The sequence below is a fragment of the Carcharhinus amblyrhynchos genome, unplaced genomic scaffold (genome assembly GCF_965287045.1).
Source record: "Carcharhinus amblyrhynchos unplaced genomic scaffold, sCarAmb.v2.hapA chromosome_109, whole genome shotgun sequence".
Classification (NCBI taxonomy): Eukaryota; Metazoa; Chordata; class Chondrichthyes; order Carcharhiniformes; family Carcharhinidae; genus Carcharhinus; species Carcharhinus amblyrhynchos.
The window spans coordinates 631852-637648 of NW_027649849.1; the positions used below are offsets into that span (position 1 = coordinate 631852).

A 5797-nucleotide genomic window follows, 5' to 3' on the forward strand; every position below is an offset into this window, starting at 1 on the left:
GGGACTTGGGGGTGTCCCCATACAAAATAATGTTCGGTCTCCCCTTTAATGGACCAAAAGGGGAACTCCCCACATTCGAGTCCCGCGATGTATTTGTGCATAAATATGTTGAGGTCCTGGGGTCTGCTCTATCTCATTTACGCCAACAGGGACTCCTGGCACAGACACCACCTCTCGAGTTTGCGATACACACCATCAAGCCAGGGCATTGGGTCCTAATCAAGAACTGGAAACTCCGGACTTTAGAACCGATCTGGGATGGTCCCTTCTTGGTACTTCTGACCACGGAAACGGCTATCCGCACGGCTGAGAAAGGCTGGACGCATTACACTCGAGTGAAAGGACCGGTGCCAGAACCAGCAGAAGTAGTGTCTACCCCTGGCCACCACACCGAGAAGAACTGATTGGACTTGATTTTTGATATGTTAATTTGGGCAATATACGGCAATAGCGGGATGTTACTAATAATATGTTTACTCTATGGGGGCATAGGTGCTGGGCAGGCGGCCCAAGTGTACTCCCTTACTATAATCCAATCACCCCAGGCACAGGTAATTGAGATCGACCTTTGTCGAATGGTACCCTGCAAAGACGACCTCACGGGGCAGAAGGGATACCAGGGGAGGGAAATAGAATTACTTGTCTTCGATAAGAACCCAAAGTGTACTAAAAATGAACAGGGGAAAGTAGAATCTTGTCAAGTAGGGGGGGTTAAATGAAGACGTTAAGTTAAGGATTCGCGAGAAAATATCACTTGTTCCACGGAAGATCTTTCCCAGAGGCTGTAAGCTAAACCAATGTAACCCCCTCTACCTCACCATAAAAAAGTCAGACGACGGTGGGACGGAGGGCCTCGACGGACAAGTTCTTGGGGTCAAGATCAAGGAACACACAGGGAGGGTGGGGGTGGCCCTGTGTTGTGTGCGGGTTACAGTCAAAAATGCCGAAACCAGGAACTCCTCCGCCCCTAGCCAGGGAGTCTCGGGAGAAGTCAGGGTAGTGGAGGTAAAGGATTTAAGAGAGACCATTGAAATAGAAACGGGATTCAGGGAAGCGAACGCCTGGATAGAATGGGTCAAATATACGGTACAAAGTGTCGGAAAGGGTAACCGTTATGCGTGCACCAGTAGCCGGCCAACTCCCCAGGTGGTCCCATTCCTGCTGGGATGGGATAAAGAACCAGCTGAAATGGAGTGTATGGTGAAACTGTATCAAAACAGAGAGGCTTGGGGAGACCCCACTTGTTGCTCCTTGAGCCTGACATTTCCCCCAATCAAACTGAACAGGGCGTCTCAACCCCCCCCTTTTTCCGGAGTAACGGGGATACATCACACCTGTATCACCCGGACTGGGAAGTGGACAAGGAAGTGGGAAGCTTCGATAGGTGTGGAACAGTTAAGGAAGTCAGCGACACCACCGAGGGAGGAAACTACTCCCAAATCCAGGTACCTAGAGCTGATCTATGGTGGTACTGTGGGGGGAGGACTTTGAGACCCATTTTACCTCAGAAATGGAAGGGCACTTGTGCACTTATCCAATTGGCCGTACCCTTTATCCTGGCATTCGAACATCAGGGACCCCGTGGAAAACAACGAGGGAAAAGGAGCCTCCCGGGCTCTTTTGATGAACGAATATATCTGGACGCCATAGGGGTCCCTAGGGGGGTCCCTGATGAGTACAAAGCCAGGAGCCAGATAGCAGCAGGGTTTGAATCTCTGTTCTGGTGGGTGACCATTAACAAGAACGTGGATTGGATCAACTATATCTATTATAATCAACAGAGGTTTGTTAATTATACCCGAAATGCGATAAGCGGGATAGCGGAACAATTGGACGCAACCAGCAGGATGGCCTGGGAAAACAGGCTAGCCCTGGACATGATTCTAGCAGAGAAAGGGGGGTATGCGTCATGATAGGAACTGAATGCTGCACCTTTATCCCAAATAACACAGCTCCCAATGGGTCAATTACCCGAGCCCTCGAAGGGCTAACGACCCTAGCTAATGAACTAGCTGAGAACTCGGGTACAGACCCAGATCTCACTAAGTGGTTGGAAGCTTGGTTCGGCAAATGGAAAGGAGTAGTAATGTCCGTCCTTGTCTCTTTCATGGTGACGGCAGGGGTATTGGCCGCCCTAGGGTGCTGTATCATCCCTTGTGTTCGGGGGTTGGCTCAGCGGCTAATCGAAACAGCCCTGACTAAGGGGGATGTCCTGAATGGAAAAGTGATAAATATGAATTTAGAGACGGAAGAGAGGATAAGCCTCTTAGACGATAAAACTCTGGATGAACAGGCCCTTGACCTGCTGGAACGCCTGGAACACCAGAAGAGTGTCAAAAATTACAAAGCGTAAGAAAAACAGGGGGGATTGTAAGGGATGGTAGTGTAATTTTTGAGTCAAGCCATCTGGGGCGGAAACCATGACAGAACCGTTATTGTAACCTAAGGGGTTAAACGCTAAGACCAGCAGATGATGAAACACATAGAAAAAGAAGAAAAAAAACATGAGACTGGCAGGCGCCCGGGGTCTTCAGAAAAGAGATAGGAAAACGAACTAATTTACACCATATAAAATAAATGTGTTAGCAATTTACAGGACAATGAAAAAGAGTTAGATGAATTGATGAGAGGTAAAACGATTTAAGCCTTAAAGGGGGTGATTGGATTAGAGTTACTGGGATGTCAACAAGGGAGGAGCTCACTTGGTAAAGAGATTAGGAAGTGGTAACCAATGAAGAAAGGAGGGCTGTCCTATTGTTATTTAAAAAAATGTATATAAACTATGATTGTGTAAAGCAAGGTGTGTGTACCCACGGGACGGCACCCTTTCTTGCAAGATCGAATAAACCGACAGTTAGCTGAACTCATCCGTGTCTTTGATTCAAGGGGGGGATCATAAAAGTGAGTATCTGACCGTTTCTCACAGTCAGACCCCAATTGAAGTACTGTGTGCAGTTCTGGTCGCCTCACTACAGGAAGGATGTGGAAGCTATTGAAAGGGTGCAGAGGAGATTTACAAGGATGTTGCCTGGATTGGGAGGCATGCCTTATGAAGATAGGTTGAGAGAACTTGGTCTTTTCTCCTTGGAGAGACGAAGGATGAGAGGGGACCTGATAGAGGTGTGTAAGATGATGAGAGGGATTGATCAGGTGGATTCTCAGAGGCTTTTTTTCCCAGGGTTGAAATGGCTGCCACAAGAGACACAGGTTTAAGGTGCTGGGGGGTAGGGACAGAGGAGATGTCAGGGGTAAGTTTTTCACTCAGAGGGTGGTGGGTGAGTGGAATCGGCTGCCGTCGGTGATGGTGGAGGCAAATTCGATAGGGTCTTTTAAGAGACTTCTGGATGAGTACATGGGACTTAATAGAATTGAAGGTGTAGGTAAACCTAGTAGGTAGAGATATGATCGGTGCAACTTGTGGCTTGTAGTTTTTCTGTGATATATTTTCTTACATGTTAAAAATGGCCGTCTCCCAGGTGAGTGTGAGGGCAGTGCACACTGTGAGCGAGGCCTGGGCATCTCCCTGGAGGACACGGGGCCACCACTGCACATTTTAATATTAATTCCTGGGACATGTGCATCGCTAGCTGGGCCAGCATTTATTACCCATCCCTAGTTGCCCCTTGAGAAGGTGGGGGTGAGCTGCCTTCTCGAATCACTGCAGTCCATGTTCTGTGGGTTGACCCACAATGCCGTTAGGGAGGGAATTTCTGGATTTTGACACAGCGACTGCGAAGGAGTGGCCAACATATTTCCAAGTCAGGATGGTGAGAGGCTTGGAGGGGAACTTGCAGGTGATGGTCTTCCCAGGTGCCCTTGTCCTTCTAGATGGAAGTAGTGGTGGGTTTGGAAGGTGCTGTCTAAGGACCTTTGATGAGTTGCTGCAGCGCATCTTGTAGGTGGTACACACTGCAGCAACTGATGGTGGAGGGAGCGGATGTTTGCGGATGGGGTGCTAATCAAGCGGGGCTGCTTTGTCCTGGACAGTGTCGAGCTTCTCAAATGTTGTTGGAGCCGCCCCCATCCAGGCAGTGGGGGAATCACACGCCTGACTTGTGTCCTTGTAGGTAGTGGACAGGCTTTGGGGTCAGGAGGTGAGTTACTGACCGCAGTACTCCGGGCCTCTGACCTGCCCTTGTAGCTATTGTGTTAATGTGGTGAGTCCAGTTGAGTTTCTGGTCCATGGTAACCCCAAGGATAATGCCAGTGGGGATTCAGTGATGATAACACCATCATTTTTGCTGACAAACGAAAAAGCTTTCACTTCTCTCTCTCACTTTCCTACATAAGAACATAAGAAATAGGAGCAGGAGTCGGCCATCTAGCCCTTCGAGCCTGCCCCACCATTCAATAAGGTCATGGCTGATCTGTCGTGGCTCAGTTCTGATGTGGGTAAGCATTCTCCAAGGCGGCCTTCACGACACACGACAGCGCAGAGTCGCTGAACAGAGACTGATAGCCAAGTTCCGCACACATGAGGACGGTCTCAACAGGGATCTTGGGTTCATGTTGCACTATCTGTAACCCCCGTGACTTGCCTGGGTTTGCAAAACCTCACTTACTGTACTGTCTGGAGACAATACACATCTCTTTAACCTGTGATCAGTGCTCCTTCCACTCACATTGTCAGCCACTTCAGGTCTTGAACAGCAGGTTAGGTGTAAAGATTCGCATTCTAATCAGTAATCTCTAAACTGTCTGTGCTTTATATGCTCTGTCTGAGGCCAGAACTCCCCATTCACCTGACGAAGGGGACTAACCCCGAAAGCTTGTGAGTATATTATCAAATAAATAGGTTGGACTAAAACCTGGTGTTGTCAGACTTTTTACTGTGTCTCAGTTCCACATTCCCACCCTCTCCCCATAACCCTTAATCCCCTCGCTTATCAAAAACCCATCAACCTGCCTCTTAAAAATATTTAGCGAGGCAGCCTCCACCACTTCAACGGGCAGAGAATTCCAGAGATTCACCACCCTTTGAGTGAAGAAGTTCCTCCTCAACTCCGTTCAAACTGCCCCCCCTTTATCTTGAGGCTGTGCCCTCTAGTCCTGCTATCCTTTCTCTCTCTCTCCCTCTCCCTTTCTCCCTCTCTCTCTCCCTCCCCTCTCTCTCTCCCTCTCTCTCACTCTCTCTCTATCTCTCCCTCTCCCTCTCTCTCCCCCACCTCTCTCTCCTCCCTTTCTCCCTCTCTTTCTCTCTCCCTCTCTCTCTCACTCTCACTCTCTCTCTCTCTCCCTTTCCTCCTCTCTTTCTCTCTCCCTCTCCCTCACTCTCACTCTCTCTCTCTCCCTTTCTCCCTCTCTCTCCCTTTCTCCCTCTCTCACTCTCTCTCTCTCTCTCTCTCCCTCCATCTCTCACTCTAACTCTCTCGCTCTCTGTCTCCCTCTCACTCTCTCTCACGCTCTCTCTCTCCTTCTCTCTGTCTCCACCTCTCTCTCTCCCTTTCTCTCTCTCTCTCTCTTTCTCCTCTCCCTCTCTCTCTCTCTCTCTCTCCTCTCTCTCTCCCTCTCTCTCCCCTCTCTCCTCTCTCCCTCTCTCCCTCTCTCCCCTCTCTCCCTCTCTCCCTTCTCTCCTCTCTCTCCCTCTCACTCTCTCTCTCACTCTCTCTCTCACTCTCCCTCTCACACTCTCTCTCTCACTCTCTCTCTCTCTCTCTCTCTCCACTCTCTCCCTCCCTCTCCCTCTCCCGCTCCCTCTCACTCTCTCTCTCTCCCTCCCTCTCTCCTCTCCCTCTCACTCTCTCTCTCTCACTCTCTCTCTCTCCCTCTCACTCTCTCTCGTCTCCCTCTCTCTCTA

At 49.6% G+C, this 5797-nt stretch overlaps 1 pseudogene; it reads left to right on the top strand.

Moving 5' to 3' along the window:
* The first annotated feature begins 575 nt into the window (after nucleotides 1–575).
* On the top strand, nucleotides 576–2353 carry LOC145338613 (uncharacterized; annotated as a pseudogene).
* Nucleotides 2354–5797: the final 3444 nt, after the last annotated feature.